The sequence below is a fragment of the Pan paniscus genome, chromosome 15 (genome assembly GCF_029289425.2).
Source record: "Pan paniscus chromosome 15, NHGRI_mPanPan1-v2.0_pri, whole genome shotgun sequence".
Lineage (NCBI taxonomy): Eukaryota > Metazoa > Chordata > Mammalia > Primates > Hominidae > Pan > Pan paniscus.
In genome coordinates, this window is record NC_073264.2 from 71,325,958 (window position 1) to 71,351,710 (window position 25,753).

A 25,753-nucleotide genomic window follows, 5' to 3' on the forward strand; every position below is an offset into this window, starting at 1 on the left:
TAGCTCCTATAATTCCCACGTGTTGTGGGAGGGACCCAGTGGGAGATGATTGAATCATGGAAGCGGGTGTTTCCCATGCTGTTCTCATGATAGTGAGTGAATCTCATGAGATCTGATGGTTTTAAAAATGGGAGTTTCCCTACACAAGCTTTCTTTTTGCAGGCTGCCATCCATGTAAGATGTAACTTGCTCTTCCTTGCCTTCCCAGCCACATGAAACTGTAAGTACAATAAACCTCTTTCTTTTGTAAATTGCCCGGTCTCGGGTATGTCTTTATTAGCAGCGTGAAAATGGACTAATACAGTGGCAAATCTGACCCAAACAGAGATGACACTATTTATAGTCCTTATTCATCATAATTAATGTGACAGTCTCTCTGTTTTAATACAGAATTATTAATATGTTTGAAACAGGATGCTGTCTAACACTGTGGTGTTAAATGACATACAGTACAGGGCCAGGCATGGTGGCTCATGCCTGCAACCCTAGCCCTTTGGGAGGCCAAGGCAGGAGGATTGCTTAATGACAGGAGTTTGAAACAAACCTGGGCAACACGGTGAGATGAGACCCCATCACTATAAAAAACAAAAAATTAGCCAGATGTGGTGACACATGCCTGTAGTCTCAGCTACTCAGGAAGTTGAGGAAGATCCCTTGAGCCCAGGAGTTCAAGACTGCAGTGAACTATAATTGCACCACTGCACTCCAGCCTGGGCAACAAAGTGGGTCCCAATCCAAAAAAAAAACAAAAAACAAAACAAAACAAAACAAAAAAACCCATACACGACATAGGCACTGTATCACTTTATTACCCTTCTAAGTGTCTAAAAGTTTATTCTGAAACATATCTGACCCCAGGGGTTTCAGATAAGGGATTATAGGCCTGTATCTGGCAAAGGGCAATGGGATTGTCATTTTTAGTTTATGTCCATCAGATCTATCTACTGAGGCAGGGCAGATTCATGTCCTGAACAAAAGCAGGGCTTTGTTAGCAAAGAAAAGAGTGGGGTGCAAATGGTTATCAGGAAGGCAACAGACCCATGTGATTGGTTTCTGGAGTAAATACTATAATGTAACAACTTTAGCAGTTTTTTGGCCACCCCTCCCAATTATTCAAAAGACCTCTTCCAAAGAGGGTAGAGAGGACTCAGAGACCTAAGGACTGGTTTTTGGAGCAGATTATTGTATTTGGTATGTAGCTTCATTGCCATCTCCCTCTCTGCTTTGTCAGAACCAACTTTCTCGAAAGAGCTATCCTTCATGAATCCATGTCTCGATTTCCCCTGAACCCTTAACTGGAAGTTTGGCACCTGCTTCAACCAATTGACTAAGTTCATCAAAGGGACTAAGCTACTTTAAACTACATGGTTATAGCTACTTTTTATTCCTCATCTGACTTGGTCATGACGTTCTTCACGGAAAGGACTCTCTCTTTGCCTTCAATAACCCATGCTCTTAGCTCTACTTTTCTTCTCTATCCAACTCTTTTAGACATCTTTGTGGGCTCCCCTCTTTCGGTCTATATTTTTTATAGCTATTTTCTTTTTTTTCTTTCTTTTTTTTTTTTTTTTTTTTGAGACGTAGTCTCGCTCTGTTGCCCAGGCTGGAGTGCAGTGGCGTGATCTCGGCTCACTGCAAGCTCTGCCTCCCGGGTTGACGCCATTCTCCTGCCTCAGCCTCCCGAGTAGCTGGGACTACAGGCACCCGCCACCACGCCTGGCTAATTTTTTGTATTTTTAGTAGAGACGGGGTTTCACCGTGTTAGCCAGGATGGTCTTGATCTCCTGACCTCGTGATCTGCCCGTCTGGGCCTCCCAAAGTGCTGGGATTACAGGCGTGAGCCGCCGCACCCGGCCTTTATACCTATTTTCTCTAGAGTTCTGCCCTTGGCCTTCTTTTCTCCTCACTTTACACACTCCCTGGGTGTTCTGGCCTGTTCCCATGGCTCAAAAACCACCTAGATGCTGAAAGGTCTCAAATCTGTGTCTCCAGTCAGCCTTCCCTCCTGAGCTTCCCATGAATATCTCCAGCTGCCTCTGAGATTTCTCCTTCAAATATCATGCCAGCTCCCCAGGTTCATCAGTGCTCCATGCCCTCCAAACATGTTTCCTCTCATATTTCCCAAGTCAGTGCTGCCATCTTTCTAGTTCCTCAAGCCAGACACCTGGATGTCATGCCGGACTCCTCCTTCTCCCTCATCCTTTATCCAATTAGTAAACAAGGCCTATCTGTTCTACCATGGAAATACTTTCTCTGGAGTGACTCACAGTCTTCCAACGAAATCTTTCTAAACATGTGTCATAATTATATAAAAGGTAAAAGGATGTGTTGCTGGATGTCAGATGAGGATGCCTATATGTTTTTAAGAAGGTCACTAAATGTCAAGTTTAACCTATGACTAGAAAAGAATATGTATGTCAGAATCTAGGGAAAGAAGGCAAAGAGAATGCTGTAACACTGTAAGCAGGGCATTCTTCTTATTCCATGACAATAATTGTCTATCCACTGTTGGCAAAAACAGGCTACAGGGGCAGCCCTTTCCACCTTTCTGAAGTATCCCATAGACATTTCATTTAGGGAGGCACACTTCGGTTAGAAGAACACAGCAGGAAGAGGGGCTTCAAAGGTATAAAATTCAGGGCTCCTCTTCAAGAGAACTGCTCTCTTCCACAGAAGATGAGCAAAGATCTTCTATCCCTTTGAATGTCCTCAGGGTCATGGTGCACTGAGAGGGTGGGGAGAGGGTATGACAGCCAAACTGAGACAGAAACCTGGATAAACAGGAAACGTAATCACCAAGAATAGAATGACAATTGGTCTAAAATGGAGGTAAACTGCTTCCTGATCTTGTATGATTTGACTTAGAAAATATATAACAATTATTTGACATTTACATAGCATTTTACAATTTTAAATTATGTTCATAGATATCATCTCCTTAGAAACTAATAATAATCCTCAAAGGTAGATATTCTTTCATTTGACAGATAAGGAAACAAAGGCTCATAAACTATTAAGCAATTTACTTAAGAGTACATGGTTAGAGGAGTGTTGGGACCAGAACCCCTGGCTCTGACTTCCAGCTCAGGATTGTTTCTTCCATTGTATACTCCTTTCTGCAGAGGAGTCTTGCAGTCTTTGGTAGTCTTTATTTGCTCAAAAAAAAAAAAAAAAAAAAAAAGCATTCCCATTAGTAAGAGGTTTCAATGCAGAACTGCAAGAGAAGAAAATATTGTCACAGTGCCATGTTAAGTGCCTGGGATGCATAAAACTCCACAGAAGTTTCTGCAGCTGCAAGGATGCCATTGAGGTCTTCTCCCATCACTGCCCTTGGACACTAGTAATGGTCTCTGAGGTTCAGAGGCTAGGTCCAGATCAGAAAGAATAGGTTTGTGTCATGAAAAAGAACACAAAGGAAACACTCAGAAAAAGGCTGGGGCTCTAGAGGGATTCCCCAGAGGAGAAGATGAAAGAAATGAACTAGACAAAAACAAAAGACAGTGAGGTTAAGGACAGGGATATGTTGTTCAGTAGTGATGACACATCATGGTGATGAGAGAGGGAGATGAAAGGTAAGTGCATCTCCAACACCAGACTTAGAGAGGTGGTAAAGCTGCTACAAAATCCCCTTCATAAGTGAGGTGGGGTGGGGGATGATTTATTCATTCATTCATTGATTACAGAATTTTCTTTTTGAAAGCCAATTATGCAGGCAACCTCAGAGACATTACAGGTTTAATTCAAGATCACAACAATGATCAGAACAAAGAGAGTTGCACAAATTTTTTTTGTTTCCCAGTGCATGTAAAAGGTATGTGTACACTGTACTGTAGTCTATTAAGTGCAAAATACCATTATGTCTTTTAAAAAGTACATATCTTAATTAAAAATACTTCATTGCTAAAAAATGTTAACAATCACCTGAGCCTTCAGCAAGGTGTAATCTTTTTCGCTGGTGGAGGGTCTTGACTCAATGTTTATGGCTGCTGACTGATCACAGGGGTGGCTGCTGAAGGCTGGGGTAGTAGTGGCAATTTCAGAAAATAAGACAACAATAAAGTTTGCCACATCAATTGACTCGCCTCATGAAAGATTTCTCTGTAGTACACAATGCTGTTTGATAGCATTTGCTTTGCAAAACAAAAATGTATTGAATTTATATTATATGTATTATATATGTATATATTATATGTGTATTATATATAATATATGTGTATATATTATATATATGTGTGTATACATATATATGTATATATATGCATGATGTTTGGACATATGTGTGTGTGTGTGTGTGTGTGTATATATATATACCTAGAGAAGAGAGAAAGTGCAATATTTTAATGACAGGAAAACTTTTTTCAAAATTGAAAATCCTCTCAAACTGTGTCACTGCTTTACCATCTAAGTTAATGTACTATTCTAAATACTTAGTTGTCATCTCAACAGTGTTGATAGCATCTATACCAGGAGTTGATTCCATCTCAAGAACCACTTTCTTTGCTCCTCCATAAAAAGCAACTCCTCATCCATTCAAGTTTGATCATGAGGTTACAACAATTCAGTCACATCTTCAGCCTTCATTTCTAATTCTAGTTCTCTTGCTATTTCCACCACATGTGCAGTTACTTTCTCCACTGAAGTCTTGAACTCCTCAAAATCATCCATGAGGGTTAGACTCAACTTCTTCCAAACTCCTGTTAATATTGATATTTTGACCTCTTCCCATAAATCATGAATGTTCTTAATGGCACCTAGAATGGTGAATCCTTTCCAGAAGGCTTTCAACTGATGTTGCCCAGATCTGTCAGAGGAATCACTATCTGTGGCAACTATAGCTTTATGAAATTTATTTCTCAAAGAATAAAACTTGAAATTTGAAATTACTCCTTGATTTATGGGCCGAAAATGGAAGTTGCGCTCACAAGCATGAAAACAGCATTAATCTCCCTGTACATCTCCATCGGAGCTCTTGGATGATAAGGTGCATTGTCAATGAGTAGTAATATTTTGAAAGAAATCTTTTTTCCTGAGCAGTAGGTCTCAATAGTGGGCTTAAAATCTTCAGTAAACTGGCCAGGTGTGGTGGTTCACACCTGTAATCCCAGCACTTTGGGATGCCGAGGCAGGCAGATCACCTGAGGTTGGAAGTTCAAGACCAGCATGATCAACATGGAGAAACCCCATCTGTACTAAAAATACAAAATTAGCCAGGCATGATGGCACAAGCCTGTAATCCCAGATACTCTGGAGGCTGAGGCAGGAGAATCGCTTGAACCCAGGAAGGTGGAGCTGCGGTGAGCCCAGATCATACTACTGCACTCCAGCCTGGGCAACAAGAGCGAAACTCCATCTAAAAAAAAAAATCTTCAGTAAACTACAATATAAACAGATGTGCTGTCATCCAGGCTTTCACTGGCAGAGCAGATTTAGCATGATTCTTAAGGGCACTAAGATTTTTTGAATGGTAAATGAGCATTGGCTTCAACTTAAGTCACCAGCTGCATTAGCCCCTAACAAGACAGTCAGCCTATCTTTTGAAGCTTTGAAGCCAGGCATTGACTTCTCCTCTCTAGCTGTGAAAGTCCTAGGTGGTAAGGCTATTTCATCTACATTGAAAATCTGTTGTTTAGTGTAGCTACCTACATCAATAATTTCAGCTAGATCTTCTGGGTAACTCGCTGTAGCTTCTCCATCAGCACTTGCTGCTTCACCTTATACTTTTTTGTTAGGAAGATGGTTTCTTCCCTTAAGCCTCATGAACCAACCTCTGTTAGCTTTCAACTTCTCTCTGCAGCTCCCTCATCTCTCTCAGGCTTCCCAGAATTAAAGAGAATTAGGGCTTTGCTCTGTAACAGGCTTTGGCTTAAATAAATTTTGTGGTTGGTTTGATCTTCTATCTGGACCACTAAAACCTTTCCATATCAGCCATAATGATGTTTTATTGTGTTCAGTGGAGTAGCAATTTTAATTTCCTTTAAGAACTTTTCCTTTGCATTTGCAACTTGCTAACTCTTTGAAACAAGAGGCCTAGAATCTCAGGTTTTAACATGCCTTCCTCACTTGGCTTAATCATTTCTAGCTTTTAACTTAAAGTGAGAGATGTGCAGCTCATCATTTCACTTGAACACTTAGGCCATTGTAGAGTTACTATATGGCCTAATTTCAATACTGTTGTGTGTCAGGAAATAGGGATGCCCAAAGAGAGGACAGAGATGGGAAAATGGCTGCTCAGTGGAGCAGTCAGAACACATACAAAAATTTATCAATTGGGTTTGCCATCTTACATATATGCAATTTGTGGCACCCCAAAATAATTACAATAGTAACATCAAAGATCACTGATCACAAATCACTATAACAGATAAAATATTGGAAATAATGATAAAATAATGAAAAAATTTGGAATATTGCAAGCATTACCAAAATGTGACACAAAGACACAAACATGAGCACAGGCTGCTGAAAAAATGATGCAACGGCCATGCACAGTGGCTCATGCCTGTAATCCCAGCATTTTGGGAGGCTGAGGCAGGAGGATTGCTTGAGCCCTGGAGCTTGAGACTAGCTTAGGCAACACAGTGAGAACTTGTCTCTACAAAAAATAAAAATAAAAAAGTTAGCCAGGTGTGGTGGTGCACAACTGTAGTCCCAGCTACTCAGGAGGCTGAGGTGGGAGGATCACTTAAGCCCAGGAGGTTGAGGCTGCAGTGAGCTATGATAGTGTCACTGTGCTCCAGAACTGGGTGACAGAGCGAGACCCTGTGTCATAAAAAAAAAAAAAAAAAAAAATGATGCCAATAGACTTGCTTAATGCATGGTTGCCAGAAACCTTTAATTTGTAAAAAACATAAACCTACAAAACGTGATAAAATGAAGTGTGATAAAACAAAGTATGTCTGTATATGGCAGTGTTCTAGTTGCCCAGATACATAAGTAAATAAGAGAAAATTCCCACTGCATCATGCTTCTAGTATAATGGAGGAGAGGGATAATAAACAAGTAAAGTAGGGTATATTTTTATAAAACTTCAGATAAAAATCAGTGATATGAAGAAAACTCAAGCTGGGTATTAGAGAGTGACTGTGGTGGGATATGTTTTGGTGGCAATTTAGATTGAATTTTAGGGAAGCTACTATGTACTGAATGTGTGGCCCCCAAATTCATATGTTGAAGCCTTAATCTGCAATGTGATGGTATTTGGAGGTATGGCCTTTAGGGGGTGATGCGGTTTAAAGGAAAACATGCAGGCAGAGCCTCCACGATGGCATTAGTGCCCTTGTAAGGGGATGAAGAGGCTGAGCAATTTCTCTCTCTTCTCCCCATTTGAGGATACAGCAAGAAGGCATTCCACAGAAAACCAGGAAGAAGGCCCTCACCAGAACCTGAATAGGCCAGCACCTTGATCTTAGACTTCCCAACCTTCAGAATTATGAGGAAGAAGTATCTGTTGTTAAGCCACCCAGCCTATGGTAGTTTTGTTATAGCAGCCCAAAGTGACTAAGGCAGAAGGTCTCTATAAGGAGGTAACATTTGAGCCATGACTTACATGAAATGAAGGAATGAACCATGTGCAGATTTTGGGGCCAGATGAGCAGCCAGTGTTTCTGAGGAGCAAGAAGAAGCTGTCTTTAACAGAACCTAGCAAATGATAGAGAGAGTGGTGAGAGATGATGAGGGAAGACCTGCACCTCTGGCTGCTGGTAAAGCTGGATAGCCTATAATCCCAGAGGTTTTTAGCTTGATTTCATCTTCTCTAAATACTTTCTACCTAAGATATGACATCATTCTTGATTTAAGTAGTCTTCTTTTTAATGGAAGGCTGCTACCCTTCATGGGGCCTTGGTTACCTACCTGCAAGGTACTCAGCCTGTTGCATGTTTGCTCACAGTTTAGAAGTCAAAAGAGCTAAAAATAGCAAAGTCTCCAATGGAGCACAGTGATTAATCTGTTAAATTCCCTGGAGGGCCAGGAGCAGCAGCAGGCCAAACAAGCCAGGCCTCAAGCACCCTGGGCAGTCTTTCCCCTAGGAAATCATCACAGAACTTCTGGTGTTGATCTGTTTATTAATCTCCCTTTCACCAGTGAGAAATGCACTACTTGATTAAAAGAAAACAACTTTTGAAAGATATGCTCCTTCCCAAGATGGTGCATAGACCAGCTGTTGTGACAGCATCTTCCATGACACTAATTAAACAAAGAAAAAAAAAGCTTATGATTTTACCTGATTATGAAAGCAGCGCATATTTATTGTTGGGAAATTAGACATGCAGAAAAGCATAAAGAAAAATCATCCAAATACCACCACCTGGAGATAACTATTATTAAGGTTTCTAATTTTATATAATTACACACATATATGTGGATATATCTGAGGTCATTTGGTAGCTACAATTTGGTATTCTAATTTTAAATTTTGCATTATATAGTAATCACTTTCCCATTGACACTGCCTTTTAATTTCACAGACTGGCCTCTAGGCTCTAGAGGCACCAAAGAAAATAGTGCAGGGAGAGGCTGGGATTGGCAAAAGCCAAAATTATGCTCCATGTGGTCGTTTTCTGGGGTAAATGTCATGTTACAACCTTGGCAGGCTCCTGGCTCCCCTCCCCAATTCATAAGACCTCATCCAAAGTAGATAGGGGAGACTCAGACTTGGGGACTGGTTTTTAGAGCAAATTATTATACTTGGTGTGTAGCTGTCAGTCAGACTTGTTTCAGTGCATAACACATGCTGAGGAACACACACACACACACACACACACACACACACACACACGGCATTCAAAGCATTTAAAACTGCCCATCATGGCATACACATCCTGACTTTTACCCTAATAAGCTGGCCCTTCTAATCAGGGGACTTGGCTGATTCTTAGTCTTAAAAGATAAGGGGAGCTGTCTTCAACTAAAATACTAGCAGAGATTTACTGTTCTCTGCTTGACTTATAACCACAACTTCAGTTCCCTCCGTATTTTTGGCCCAGCTGAGACTCTTATTGGTCTTTGGAATGAGTCAGCCTATAGAAGATTTTAGTCTTCACATTTTTACCTTTTTTGGTGTCTTTGTTATCTTTTTCATTCTGTGGCCAAGGATAATGCAGGAACCACAAAGAGACATAATCCACTTCTTGACCAGCCCTAATCACAGCATATAGGTAGGTAACTTTATTGCCCTTTCTTGCTTATCAGAGCTCAGAAGATGGTATGAGATACGACATCACATGAGTAGCAGAGACTGTTAGCTGCCTAACAGCCATTTCCCCTTTCTTTTCCCTTGACTGCAGTAAGAGTGAAGATCAAAAAAGGCACCCAAAAGGTAGGAATTAAAGGGCTCAATAAATACAAATTGTAATTGGTCTAAGCCAATCATGGGACTCTGAAGCCTCTTTGCCAGATACTCACATTTTGGCCTGCCTTACAGTTAGAGATGGCCATGTGATTCAGTTCCCACCATGGGAACAGGAGAAAATCTGGGAAATTCTTCTTTCCTGATGAACAGAAGAGGTATTTTTCCTTTGCCCTCTTTTTCTCATCTTTGAATGTAATTAGCATGAAGCCCTGATGCTTAGAGCTGTGGCAGCCTGCTCATGACAGTGAGATGATGAGTATGAGGATGAGAAGCCAGCCTGCTAATGATGCTGGTGTTGAAGGATGGAAAGTGTCTGGACTCCCGATCACATTTGTGAGTTGCTGATCAGCTCTGGAACTGCCTACTTCAGGAATCCTTCTTAAGGAAAAAAAAAAGAGAGAGAGAATTTCTTATGGCTTAAGAAACTCTTTCTTGCAGGTAAACCTGTCTTAATGGACACATGCCATTGGTGGTCAATAAAGGAAAAGCCCAACTTTTCTGAAGGGCAGCCTCAATATTATAGTACCTGCAAACTACAAATACAAACAAATTCAATTTCGAGAGTTGATCAGTTGGGCTAACAAGATGGATTTGTGCTTCTACTGGTGGAAACTGACCTCTCTAGAAGATGGACAGATTTACATTAGAGAGTGGGCAAAGCAGAACCAACCAGAATCTATATTCCACAATGCCTTGAGTATAGGTGACATGACAGACTTTTTTTTTTTTTTTTTGAGACAGAGTCTTGCTGTGTCGCCCAGGCTGAAGTGCAGTGGCATGATCTCGGCTCACTGCAACCTCCACCTCCTGGGTCCAAGCAATTCTCCTGCCTCAGCCTCCCCAGTAGCTGGGACTACAGGCGCATGCTGCCACACCAGGCTAATTTTTTGTATTTTAGTAGAGATGGGGGTTTCACTATGTTGGCGAGGCTGGTCTTGAACTCCTGACCTTGTGATCCGCCCACCTTGGCCTCCCAAAGTGCTGGCATTACAGGCGTGAGCCACCGCACCTGGGGCTGACAGACTTTTAAATGTGTTGTTTGTTGTTAAGTCTAAAACAGGTTGAAATTAGTACTTATGTTTTTGATAATAACTAACAGAAAAGAGTTAGATTAATGAATAGAGAGACCTCCCAAAGAGCTTTGAACAGGTGCTGAGGAAGAGCGTGGAGTTGTATCCATCTCAAAGCAGATGGTACAAATTGGAAATGCCTCTTGATTTCAGTTACCTGATAACCAAACATTTTGATTTCCATAAATGTTTTGTTGGTGAGTAGTTATTCATTTTGTAAATTCATTCATTGACAGTTTTAAATGGTCCTCTTCTCACAGCATCTAAAATATTATTGGATGTATACAAAAATTGAATCATGAAATCTCTTCAGGAATATGGTGTTAAGGAAAGTGCCTGATCTTTGAAGTGAGGCCAGTAAGAATTCAAATTTCAGTTCTGCTACTAACTATATGCCACCTTGGGCATATTACTTTGCTTTTTCACCCTCATTTCTTAAATGAAAATAATACTAATCACAAAAAGGCCATTGGGTGATTTAAGTAAAAAATGTAAAGTACAGGATGCGTAGTAGATATTGGTAAGTAGTATCTTCTATGTCAATTAGGGTCTAATAGAAATAGATGAAATATTCTAATTAGGATATTTTAAGATTTTTTTCTCCATTTGACCTAGCAATCCCATTACTGGGTATATACTCAAAGGAATATAAGTCATTCTATTATAAAGATACATGCATGTGTATATTCACTGCAGCACTATTCACAATAGCAAAGACATGGAATCAACCCAAATGCCCATCAGTGATAGACTGGATAAAGAGAATGTGGTACATATACACCATGGAACACTATGCAGCCATAAAAAGGAACGAGATCATGTCCTTTGCAGGGACAGAGATGAAGTTGGAAGCCATTATCCTCAGCAAACTAATGCAGGAACAGAGAACTAAACACTGCATGTTCTCACTTATAGGTGGGAGCTGAACAATGAGAACACAAGGACACAGGGAGGGGAAAAACAAACACTGGGGCCTGTTGGGGGAGGGCAGTTTAGGGGAGAGCATCAGGAAAAATAGCTAATGCATGCCAGGCTTAATATCTAGGCAATGAGTTGATAGGTGCAGCAAACCACCACGGCGTATGTTTACCTATGTAACAAACCTGCACATCCTGCAGATCTACCCCAGAACTTAAAATAAAATTAAAAACAAAAAACAAACAAATTTTTTTCCTACAAATAATTTTCAAAAGTGAGAAGAACTTAGGAGAATAACATCTAGGAAAAATTTCCAGGGTAAATAAATGTAATTCACAAGGATGTTTATCACATCGTTGTTCTCTTAGTGAGTGAATCAGGAAACAATTCAAATGTCCAGGTACAGGGAATTGATCACATTCATACCACTGAATAACAAAAATCCACCAAAAGAACACTGCAGAAGTAAATGCACTGACATTAAAATATATTAGTACTGTAGTGAAAAGAGCAGATTTTAAGATATCATTGAGAGCAGAATCTATTTTGTTAAAACTGCGTGTATTTATATTTACAATCTATATTAATATATAGGTGTGATTATTTAAAGCCAGACCTTTAAGATTCTTGTTGAATCTTTAAAAAATTGTCAGCTTTTTTTTTTTTTCAGTCCTAAAGGAGGTAGAGAGTGTATTTTATCTTCTGGAGGCAGGGGTGAGGGAATGGAGTGGAGGGAGCGGGTGGGACACCCTTAACCTCATTCAAATGATTTAGATGGAATGCTCAATATTCTGTTTGGTAATGGGTCTTCTCAAGTGTGTTTGAATCAGAGCTGCCTCTGAGACTCCGTAACTTCTTTGGGGTGGAGTTCAAGATGAGGATGGAAAGAATGTTGTTTGCCTGTGTGAATTTAGAGATGTGGATTTAGAGACTGCCTTGCCTCATGTTGCTTGTTGTGGTGAAGCTATTGATGTTCCTTTTTGATGAATTATATGCAGGTTAACTAAATCTGGGAAACTAAAAACTGCAGAAGGGACATGAACCAGGATCTTCCCTGATGAATAGAAACTATAAAAAGTAATTGCACTGGCCATGGTTCAGCTCAACATGGGCTGGATGATTGATGTCCATGTGTGGAATGACTTAGGACAGAACACCCCCAAAGGCACAGTTGCTGGACTATTATGATCTGATCTAATTGTCTGGCTGAGGTGATCCCTTTGAGGGTGGAGGGATGGAGTTTCCTTTACAGCAAGGGATCCAGAGTGAAATGACTACACTGTGACAGGTAGGAATTATAATAATAGGAAACATATATAAATGACAAGGAATGTTCCAAGGGTTTTACTTGAATTATTACAATAGATCCTTTAAAAACCCCAAGAAGAAGATATTATTTGTAGTTTAGTTGTAAAAATGAAGAAATCTATACACAGAAAGGTTAAGTAATTTGTTTATTGTTATAGAACCAATAAGTAGCAGAGCTTAGATTTGAATCCATCTGGCTCCACAGCCCTGTCTTTAGCCATTATGGTAGGCTACCTCTTTAAAGGAAGTGTAATGTCCTTGAGCGAAGCTGCAGGAGATGGCAAACTGGGCAAATTGAAGATGAATCTCCCGACTAAAGAGATAGCTACAGGCTAGCAACTGCTGCTGTGAAGGAATGTGGACCCAGTGTTGCCATATCATTTGCGTTTTCAAGAGAAAAAGTCTGGATTTATATATGAAAACTCCCAGTTTTAAAATGTGCTGCTGAACAATAACACACACAAACAGGCACTCAAGTGTATGCATGCACACACTGAAACTCACACTACCATGGACTAGTAGTTTTTGAAAACTATATTAAAGAGAATGGACATTTTTATGTTCAATCACCCTAAAAAGAGGAAATAATTGAGTAGATAAACCTTATATGGGAGGGAGAAAAAATTCCATTTATTTTCTTGTTGTTTTAAGCAAGTTACTTAATATCTCTGAGCCTCTGTTCCTTCATCTATAAATTGGGGTCAGGAGTTTGGAGTGGATAATTGTATTAGCTACATCATAGAATTTATGTGGGAGTTAAATCAGTAGCCAACTATTTACAATGCCAACCTGGGACACAGCCATACCAGAACAAAATAAATTAATACATATATGTTTTATATAATAATGTATTATTATACATATATATTATATATAATTAGAATTAGCACAATTATGTTGTATTACTTTAACAAAAATATGAAAATCAATGTTATTTGAAATTATGCATCATTGTGTATTACTTTTCTATTACATAATGCTATTATTTAAACAAAACAACAATAGGACTAATTGATAGAATTAGTAATAATAGGACTAATTAAATAAATCATATGTAAGAAAAATAAAACAATATTTTTACAATGTTGCTTTCTGCCTTCTGATACAGGCAATTTATTTTAACTCCTTTGAAAACGTATTGGATTTCTAAATTTAGTAGACTATAATATTGTGTATTCTTTTAAAAATAGTTTTATTGATAATTCACATACTACACAGTTTACTCACTTAAAGTTTACAGTTCAATTATTTTTAGCATATTCGGAGATGTACAGCCTTCGTCATAGTCAGTCTTAGAACATTTTCACCACCTTAGGAAGAAATTCCATATTCTTTAGCTGTCATCCCTCTCCCCTCCCATAACAGCTCTAAGCAGCCGCTAATCTACTTTGTGTCTCTGTGAATTTGTCAGTTCTAGATATTTCATATAAGTGGAATCATACAATATTTGTCCTTTTGTGTGTGGCTTATTTCACTTAGCATGCTTTAAAAGTTCACTCATGTAATAGCATGTATCGCTACTTCACTCCATTTTATGGAATGAACGTTATTTCACTATATGGATACACCATATTTTGTTCATCCATTTGTTAACATTTGGGTTATTTCCACTTTAAGAAATTATGAATAATGCTGATATAAACATTCATGTATGAGTTTCTATGTGGGCATGTGTTTTCATTTCTTTTGAATATATGCCTAGGAGCAGAATTGCTAGGTCTTATAGTAACTCTATGTTTAATCTATTGTTGTACTGCCAGACTTTTCCAAAGAAGCTGGACCATTTTATGTTCCCACAAGCAGCATATGAGTGTTCCAGTTTCTCCACATATTGCCAATGCCTGTTGTTATCTTTTTTATTCTTGGCATCTTATGGGTAGTAGTATGGGTGAAGTAGTATCTCACTGTGGCTTTGCTTTGCATTTCCATGATGATGAATGATGACCAGCAACTAATAATGTCAAGCATCTTTATTTATTATTTTTAAGAGACAGGATCTCCTCTGTCACCCAAGCTGGAGTGCAGTGATGTGATCATAGCTCACTGCAGCATTGAACTCCTGGGCTCAAATGAGCTGCCTGTCTCAGCCTCCTGAGTAGGTGGGACTAAGGTGCACCCCACCATGCTAGGCTATATATAATATATATCAACATATACAATATATATGATATATCAACATATACAATATATATATCAACATATACTATATATGATATATCAACATATACAATATATATGATATATCAACATATACAATATATATATCAACATATACACTATATATGATATATCAACATATACACTATATATGATATATCAACATATATACTATATATGATATATCAACATATATACTATATATGATATATCAACATATATACTATATATGATATATCAACATATATACTATATATGATATATCAACATATATACTATATATGATATATCAACATATATACTATATATGATATATCAACATATATTATATATGATATATGATATATCATATATCATATATCATATATAATATATGTTGATATATCATATATAGTATATATGTTGATATATCATATATAGTATATATGTTGATATATGATATATAATATATCATATATTATATGATATATAATATATATTATATTAACATATATTATATATTAACATATATTATATTATCTATTAACATATATTATATATTATATATTAACATATATGATATATTAACATATATAATATATATTATATATTAACGTATATAATATATATTATATATTAACGTAGATAATATATATTATACATTAACGTATATAATATTATACATTAACGTATATAATATTATATATTAACGTATATAATATTATATATTAACGTATGTAATATATTATATATTAACGTATGTAATATATATTATATATTAACGTATGTAATATATATTATATATTAACGTATGTAATATATATTATATATTAACGTATGTAATATATATTATATATTAACGTATGTAATATATATTATATATTAACGTATGTAATATATATTATATATTAACGTATGTAATATATATTATATATTAACGTATGTAATAATATATATTAACGTATGTAATAATATATATTAACGTATGTAATATATAATATATATTAACGTATGTAATATATAATATATATTAACGTATGTAATATATAATATATATTAACGTATGTAATATATATTATATATTAACGTATGTAATATATATTATATATTAACGTATGTAATATATATTATATATTAACGTATGTAATATATATTATATATTAACGTATGTAATATATATTATATATTAACGTATGTAATATATATTATATATTAACGTATGTAATATATATTATATATTAACGTATGTAATATATATTATATATTAACGTATGTAATATATATTATATATTAACGTATGTAATATATATTATATATTAACGTATGTAATATATATTATATATTAACGTATGTAATATATATTATATATTAACGTATGTAATATATATTAACGTATGTAATATATATTAACGTATATATTATATATTAACGTATGTAATATATATTAACGTATATAATATATATTAACGTATATATTATATATTAACGTATATATTATATATTAACGTATATATTATATATTATATATTAACATATATAATATATTAACATATATATTATATATTAACATATATATTATATATTAACATATATATTATATATTATATATTAACATATATATTATATATTATATATTAACATATATATTATATATTATATATTAACATATATATTATATATTATATATTAACATATATATTATATATTATATATTAACATATATATTATATATTATATATTAACATATATATTATATATTATATATTAACATATATTATATATTATATATTAACATATATTATATATTATATATTAACATATATTATATATTATATATTAACATATATTATATATTATATATTAACATATATATTATATATTATATATTAACATAGAATATATTATATATTAACATATATATTATATATTATATATTAACATATATATTATATATTATATATTAACATATATATTATATATTATATATTAACATATATATTATATATTATATATTAACATATATATTATATATTATATATTAACATATATATTATATATTATATATTAACATATATAATATATTAACATATATATTATATATTATATATTAACATATATATTATATATTATATATTAACATATATATTATATATTATATATTAACATATATATTATATATAGCCCAGCATATATATATATAGTAGAGATGGTCTCGCTATGTTACCCAGGCTGGTCTCAAACTTCTGGCAACAGACAATCCTCCTGTGTCAGGTGACAAATAATCCTCCTGTCCTAAATGGCTGGGATTACAGGTGTGAGCCACTGTGCCTGGCCTTGGGTATCTCTTTATGTGCTTTGTTGGCCATTTATATGTCTTCTTTGGAGAGCTTCTTTGCCTATTTTTAAACTGAGTGAGTTGTCTTTTTATTATTGAATTTAAAACTTCTTTATATATTCTAGACACAAGTCCCTTATCAGATATGTAATGTTCAAATATTTTCTGCCATTCTGTGGATTGCCTTTTCCACCTTCTTTGTGATGTACTTTGAAGCACAAAAGTTCTTAATTTTGATAAAGTCTAATTTTTTTCGTTTCTAATTTATTTTTTCTCATGGTTATGGTGTCCATATCTAAGAATTATTTGCCAAATCTGGCCAGGTGAGGTAGCTCATGCGTGTAATCCCAGCACTTTGGGAGGCCGAGGCGGGCAGATCACTTGAGATCAGGAGTTCAAGACCAGTGTGCCAACATGGTGAAACCCTGTCTCTACAAATACAAAATTAGCTGGGCATGGTGGTGCATATCTGTAATCCCAGCTACTTGAGAGGCTGAGACAGGAGAATTGCTTGAACCCAGGAGGTGGAGGTTGCAGTGAGCCGACATGGTGCCACTGCACTACAGCTTGGGTGACAGAGCGAGACTCTGTCTCAAAAAAGAAAAAAAGAAAAGAAAAAAAAAGGCATGAGGTAGTGGTCTGTATTGGGCTGTTTTTTGCATTCCTATAAAGAAATACCTGAGACTGGGTAATTTATAAGAAAAGAGATTTAATTGGCTTACAGTTCTGCAGGCTGTACAGGAAGAATAGTGGCATCTGCATCTAGAAGGCCTCAGGGAGCTTCTAATGATGGTGTAAGGCAAAGGGCGAACAGGCACATTACATGGTGAGAACAGGGCAAGAGAGAGAGTGAGGGCAAGGTACCACACACCTTTAAATGACCATATCTCGGGAGAGCTCAGAGTGGGAGCTCACTTATCACCAAGGGGACAGGCTAAGCCATTTATGAGGGATACGTCCCCATGATTCAAATACCTCCCACCAGGCCCCATCTCCAACACTGGGGATTACAATTCAACATGATATTTGGGCAGGGACATATATTCAAATCATATGAGGGTCCAGCTCCATTTTTTGCATGCAGCTATCCAGCTGTCCCAGCACCATTTGTTGAAAAGACAATTCTTTTTCCATTGAATGGTCTTGGCACACTTGTCAACTATAAGTTGACCATAGATGTATCTTCTAAGATATAGAAATGTAAGGTTTTTTAAAGTGCTCATGTAAATCAATAGGACTAATTAACACATATTGCCTATATTGAATAAAAAATAATAATGACATTTCTTTCTGTCCTATATTTTTACTTTCTCCTTCCTTTACCATAACCCTTGTCTGAACTGCTTGTAGCATTTAGAACATGCTTCTTTTCTTTTGTGTAATATCAGTACTGAGCAGTGAAACATAAAATTCACTTTGACTTGCAGCTCTGCTCTTAGCAAGCCCATATTGTGCTGAATCTGGATATCAGTCCAATGTGATGACATAAAGCTAAATATTTTCTCACAAAAGCATGTGAACATGGAACGCTTAGGATTTTACTTCCTGCCAACAGCAGAAATTTTGGACTTGTAGGAATTAGTTTCCAGCTCTCCAAAAATGCCTATCCACTTTGTTTCTACAGGCTTGTTTTGACAGATTAGTTCTTTGTCAATCAAGCCCTTTGCATCTATAAATTCATCATATAGGCTATTCATGGTTTAAATGCTCAGAAAAAAAAAGTTTAAAACACATTGGATGCCATCCTAAGCTGAACTTTTCTTTCTCACGGAAAATGGTTTTGAGGCATATAGGTAATTTGCACTTGTGAAATTGAAATTGGAGTCCAAGTAAGTTACAAGGTGGTAAAAAAAAAAAAATCATTGAGAAGTCCTGTTTAACTTGGCTTTTTCCAGTGCTTTTTTTTTAAGTTCTGAAGCTGCACACTTAACCTGCATTACTCGAGGATGCAATAACACATGATTAATTATTGCAAATGCAAATTACAATTGCCAGCATCAGCGGGCAAGGGGAAATCAGAGACAGTGGTTATGAAAAAGAGATAATTTATGTTGTATCATTTGATAATAAAAGCAATGTTGTTTTTAGCCTTTGTTCTTTGAACCACTGTATGAATTTTGTACTTCTCCCCCAACCTTCCACATCCATCACTGAAAACTGGGGCTTTTCTTCCTAGGGAGGGGTTTCATGGGACCAACACTTGCGATACTAAAACTGGGACAATCTTGGGCAAACCAGGATCGTTGGTCATTTCAGTCAATTAAATAAGGCAATGCATGTAAAGTACTTAGGATGATGCCTAGGATGCAGAAGTGTTCACAAGGGTGTCAGGGAAGTCGAATCCGAATTTAGGGACACAGAGATACTCAGAGTTTTCCCAATGATGCAAATGAATTCACTGTACCATATGAAGGTAGGTAAAGAACTTGAAAGAGTGGTACCCAATAAGGGACTCTGAGATGGACTCAAGCTTGTAGTCTTATTTTATTGTTGTTTATGAATCTCTAACAAGCTATATAGACAGCTTTAGCTAGGCTTTTTTATGAGAACCATTAGCAAGGATGACAGCAGTAGGGCAGCAAAAATGACAACAGGGAAGGACCATGCTGGACTGTTTCTTAATATATGAAACTTAGAAAAACAACTGGGGGCACATTTTCATGTTGATTCCTTGCATTTTAGGGTTAACAAGCAAAATTCAGGATACCCAGTTAAATTTGTGTTTCAGATAAACAACAAATTTTTAATGTTAAGTAATGTAAACAAATTTTTAATGTAATATTTAAAATGTAATTTTTAATATTGCATGGGACATACTTATACTAAAAAATTATTCATTATTTAGCCAAAATTCAAACTGAACTAGGGATCCTATATTTTTATTTTCTAAATCTGGAAACTACTCTACGGGCAAGTGGGAACTTAAGAAATGTAAACTTATTTTTAAATTACAACATGGGAAAGCACAGAAATTGAGTGACCATCTAATGGACAACTGAAAAGATAGAAATGATATGTTAAAAACTGTTATTGAATGTCAATGTTACCGTGATTTTAATTTACTTTTCCTAATTTCTCATTTTTCCTACATTATTATGTTTTTAAAGGTAATATAATACATAATTATAACCAATATATCATTAAAAATAAATTATAAACATAAAATTTCAATGATGAAAAGTTCTAGAGAACCTCCTAAAAAATGCATTAGTCATAACTGGCTAGCTGTTATAATACACAGCCTCAAAATTTCAGCAGCTTACCCCAGTGAAAATTTATATCTTCCTCACATAAAGACAAAATGAGTATTTCAGATCAGAGGGCAGCTGCTCTTCGGATGAAATTCAGGGACCCAGGTTACTTCCTTCTTCTTGTAGGAAAAACTCGGTTCTTGAGACACGACGAGGAAAGATTAGGTACGCAGACACTTTGAAGGGTGAGAAGTTACGGAATGTATTGGGTGAAAAGGAAAAAGATTCTCAACAAAGTGAGAGGGGCTCCTGAGTGAGAGGGACTCCTGTTAACAGGCCCCCATGTCACAGACTAACTTGCCGGTTACCGCACAGGAACGGGAGGGGCCGACTCCTCCCCATGCAAACAGCGGGAGCTTCCCGAGGCCCCACCGCTTCCTCCCAGCGCGTAGGCCAGTGGGAGATTCTCCAGGTCGGTAATCCGATTTTTCGGCCTTCAGGCTGTTTTAGGCTTGAAGGCGGGTTTTGCAGGGGACCCTTGGCCGCCCCCTGTCTGTATCACTGTGGCTCCCCTATCTCCAATACATGGCTTCCAAAATTGATACGAGGTCGTTTCCATCTTTATTCCAGCCATGTCAAATGGGGAAATGAGTATGGAGAATTTTGAGGGGAAGGACATTGAGGCGGAAGGACACTGATTTTAGGGGCAAGGCTGGACATCCCATATGTCAATTTAATCCACATTCCAGTGACCGGAATTCACATAGCAGTTTCTGCCACTAAGGACATGAATGAAAAAATTTAAGCAAACTAAAGGTACGACATGTTCCTAGAATGTTTCATGATTTTATGGCTGCTTGATAAAATGATTTCTGAAAGTCATCTAGAAGAAAAATATTTATTAAAAAAGGAAAAATTTCTCAAAAGAAAAATGACAATACTGAATAAATACATGGAAAGGGTACCTTCAGAATCGTATATGAGGATATGGTAAGTTTATAATATTGAAATAAGAATGGAATTCATATAAAAATAGACCCACAAGAGAATGGAGAGTGTGGAAGTGACATAATTTTTAAATTAGAAGTTGCTTTGAGTAGTGTAAACAGGCTTTTTTTTTTTCCAGGACCAGTTAGCAAAACTTCCATCTAATCCTCGCTGCCTCCTCTTTTATTTGACAATAGAAAGAAATCAAGTGCCTAAACTTAAGAGAAGCATCTTGTGTGTCTTGACCTGGGTGGTGGTTACGCAGGCATTTACCTACGTAAAAAAATCCATCAAGCTAAACACTTAAGATTTGTTCACTTTATTTTATGTAAAGTATATCTCAAAGAAAGAGTTTGGAAAAAACAAAAGGAGAGGACCTCTGAGCACTTATAACAAGAGAATCTAATTAAGCCTGGACAACCAAGGAGGCTTGTTTGAGGAGGTCATATATAAGCTGAAATCTGAAGGGTGAGTTGCAGTTAAGCAGACAGAGGTTATAACAGAACATTCTGAACACAAGGACCAGCGTGTATAAAGGCCCTGGAGAACTTTTATAGTTGCCTTTGACATTTAGATTCTTGAGCCATCTGATAGATATTAATTTTTGTGTATAATGTGAGTTGTTTTTTCCATGATTACAGCATCATTTATGGAAGAAATATCCTTTTTCTATTTATCTGCTGTCAACCCTATTATATACCAAGTTTCAATATTTGGATGAGTTTTTCCAAGGCTTCCATTCTATTCTTCTGAAATACTTGTCTACATCTCCACTAATAGCACACTCTCCCTAATTACTAGAGTTATATAAAGACTCTCTGTATCTGATAGGTATTCCTCCCATCTTGAAGTTTTTTCTCAAGAGTGTCTTGGCTATTTTTGGCACTTTATTCTTCCACAGTATTCTTCCTGTAATATTGATACGGGGGCGCAGGGAAATGCTGGGAAGGGAAGGGCATGGTCCCTGGCTAGGGCTCCACCCCAGGCTTGCGGTCACAGACCTAGGTGAGGACAGACATTTCTGTTTTCATGTCCAAATGTTGCATTTCCCAAGACCACCTGGCCTGCCACACCCCCATCCTGTGCCTTTAAAAACCCCAAGACCCTAGTGGGCAGAGACACAAGCAGCTGGACGTTGAGAGGAACACATGGGCATAAGAGCACACAGACAGATGCTGGCAGGAGACTGGTGGAACAATGTGGAGTTTGGCTGGGGCGTCGGAGGAGAGCCCGGCTGCTGTGCACCCAACTCCAGGGGAAAACCACTTTCCCACTCCATCTCCCTTCTGGCTCCCCCGTCTGCTGAGAGCTACTTCCACTCAATAAAACCTTGCACTCATTCTTCAAACCCATGTGTAATCTAATTCTTCCTGTGCACCAAGGCAGGAAACCCTGGGATACAGAAAGCCCTCTGTCCTTAAGGGACAGATAAGGGAAGGGGTCTAATTGAGCAACACAAGCCACCTACGGACAGCTAAACTGAAAGAGCATACTGTAACACACGCCCACTAGGGCTTCAGCTGTAAACATTCACCCCTAGACGCTGCCTTGGGTTCAGAGCCCCACAACCTACCCATCTGCATGATCCTGCTAGAGGTTTGAGCATCCAGGCACCTAAGAAGCAAGCCACACCCCCATCGCACACCCTTCTAGGGGCACAAGTGAACTTTCCCGTTTCGATATCAGCAAAATACTTTTTAAAGTTTTCACTGGAATTGCAGTAAATAAATACATCAATTTAACAGAGAACTGACATCTTTATAATATTGTCTTCCAATCCATGAATATGGTGTATCTCTTGTTTTGGTAACTAATTTGTGAAAGAGTTATAATTTCCTTAGTAAAGGTCTTGTGTACCTTTGCTAGCTTTTTCTAGGTACTTACATATTGAGGATCCTGTAAATATTATTTTTAGTTTCTTGTGGCCATAATAAAACATAATTATTTTATGTAACTGTATTTTATGTAATAGACATTCTAATTGCTCTTGAGTAATTTATCTGTGGATTATTTTGGATTTTCTACAAAGAAAATCACAACCTTTGTAAATTATGACAGTTTTACTTTTTTTTTCAATCCTTATACATTTATTTCTTTTCTTGCCTACTGTGCTGGCTTGGAACTCCAGAACAGTGATTAATGAAAGTGGTAATACCTAATCTGTGTCTTGTAATAAATCTTAAAGAAAATGCTTCATTGTTGCACAGATAAGTATGATGTTTGTTGTAGGTTCATTTTAGTTTGCTAATGGTTGTTTTTTATTTAAATTATGAATAGATGTTGGATTTTAGCCAAGTAATTGCATTATTGGATCTGATTATATAGTCTTTCTTCCTTAATCTTTAATATGCTGAATTATATTGATTTTCAAATGTTGAAACAATATTGCATTACTAAAATAAATTCAACTTGGTTGTAATGTACTGTCTTTTTTATACATTGCTATATCTGACTTAATATTTGTGTAGGATTTTTAAATCCATGGTCATTATTGAGGGCAAGCTATAATTTTCTTTCTTGTGCCCTCTTTCTTAGGTTTAAGTGTCATGATTATACCATCTCTTAAAATGAATTGAAGAATGTTCAGTGGTACAACATTGGAGTTATTTATTTCCTGACTGTTAGGTAGAATTAGCTTATAAAACCATCAAAGTTTGTTTTCCTTTTAGGAAGATTTTAAACTACTCATTCAAATTTTCAATTGAAAATTTTATTGAGGTAATTATAGGTGGTTATAAAAATAATACAGAGATCTCATACAGCTTTTACCTAGTTTCTCCCAATGGAAGAAAAATATAGTTATTAAACTATAGTACAATAACATAACTAGGTTGTTAACATCAATAAAATTCACTGGGCTTACTCAGATTTCCTCAGTTATATTTGTACCCATTTGTGTGTGAAAGTATGTAGCCACTCCTGGTTTTTTTAAATCAATGTTTGCATGGTAAATCTTTTTCAGTTCTTTTACATTCAGCCTATGTAATTAGATTTGAAGTGAATTTTTTATACACAGCATAGTGTTGTGTCATTTTTATTTATCCACTCTCCTTCTCTCTGTCTTTAGATTGGTATATTAAGATCATTTACATTTAAGGTAATTATTGTTAATTCTTAAGCCTTCCATTTCATTATCTATTTCTATTTGTTATAACTAATTCTTATTTGTATTTGGTTTTTGGTTTTCTGTTACCTCCAGGTGTGTATTTGTTCATTCGTGCACTGCTATAAAGAAATACCTGAGACTGGGTAATTTATAAAGAAAAGAAGTTAATTGACTCAGTTCTGCAGGCAATACAGGAAGCAAGATGCTGTCATCCGCTTGGCTTCAGGTGAGAGCTCAGGAAACTTACAATCATGGCAGAAGGTGAAGGGGAAGCCATCACTTTTCATATGGCTGGAGAAGGACAAAGAGAGTGAAGGGGGAGGTGCTATACACTTTTAAACAAACAGATCTCATGAGAACTCACTCACCATTACCTGAGAAGATGATGCTAAACCATTCATGAAGGATCTATCCCCATGATTCAATCACCTCTCACCATGCCCCACCTCCAACACTGGGGATTACAATTCAACATGAGATTTAGATGGGGACACAGATACGAATCATGTCAAGCTGCATCTAAGTTACTGCAAAGGCATGATTTCATTCTTTGTATGGCTCTATAGTATTCCATAGTGTGGATGTACCACATTTTCTTTATCTAATCCACCATTGTTGGGCACCTATGTTGGTTCTATGTCTGTGCTATTGTGAATAGTGCTGCAATGAACATACAGATGCATGTGTCTTTTTGGTAAAACAATTTATTTTTCTTTGGTATACACCAAGTAATGGGATTGCTCAGTTGAATGGAAGTTCTCTTTCTAATTCTTTGAGAAATCTCCAAACTACTTTCCACAGTGTCCTTTGGCCAATCTTTAACAGTAGATCTGCTAGCTGCAAACTCTTGTAATTCTCCTTCCTTTCAGAATGTCTTTATTTCCTCTTCATTCCTGAAGGACAGTTTCACATGATATAAAATTCATGGTTGATAGCTCTTTTCTTTCAGTACTTGAAAAATGTTTTGCCACTTCCTTCTCACTTCCTTGTTTTCTGATGAGAAATCTACTGTCACGGCTAAACCAGTTTCCCCAGCACCATTTATTAAATAGGGAATCCTTTCCCCATTGCTTGTTTTTGTCAGGTTTGTCAAAGATCAGATGGTTGTAGATGTGTGGTGTTATTTCTGAGGCCTCTGTTCTGTTCCATTGGTCTATATATCTGTTTTGGTGCCAGTACTATGCTGTTTTCGTTACTGTAGCCTTTAGTGTAGTTTGAAGTCAGGTAGCGTCATGTCTGCAGCTTTGTTCTTTTTGATTAGGATTGTCTTGACTGTACGGGCTCTTTTTTGGTTCCATATGAAATTTAAAGTAGCTTTCTCCAGTGAAGAAAGCCAATGGTAGTTTGATAGGA

At 36.4% G+C, this 25,753-nt stretch overlaps 1 pseudogene; it reads left to right on the top strand.

The window, feature by feature from the left end:
* The window catches only part of LOC100968870 (histone deacetylase complex subunit SAP25-like), a 50,530-nt pseudogene that overhangs the window by 18,246 nt on the left and 6,531 nt on the right, over nt 1-25,753 (top strand).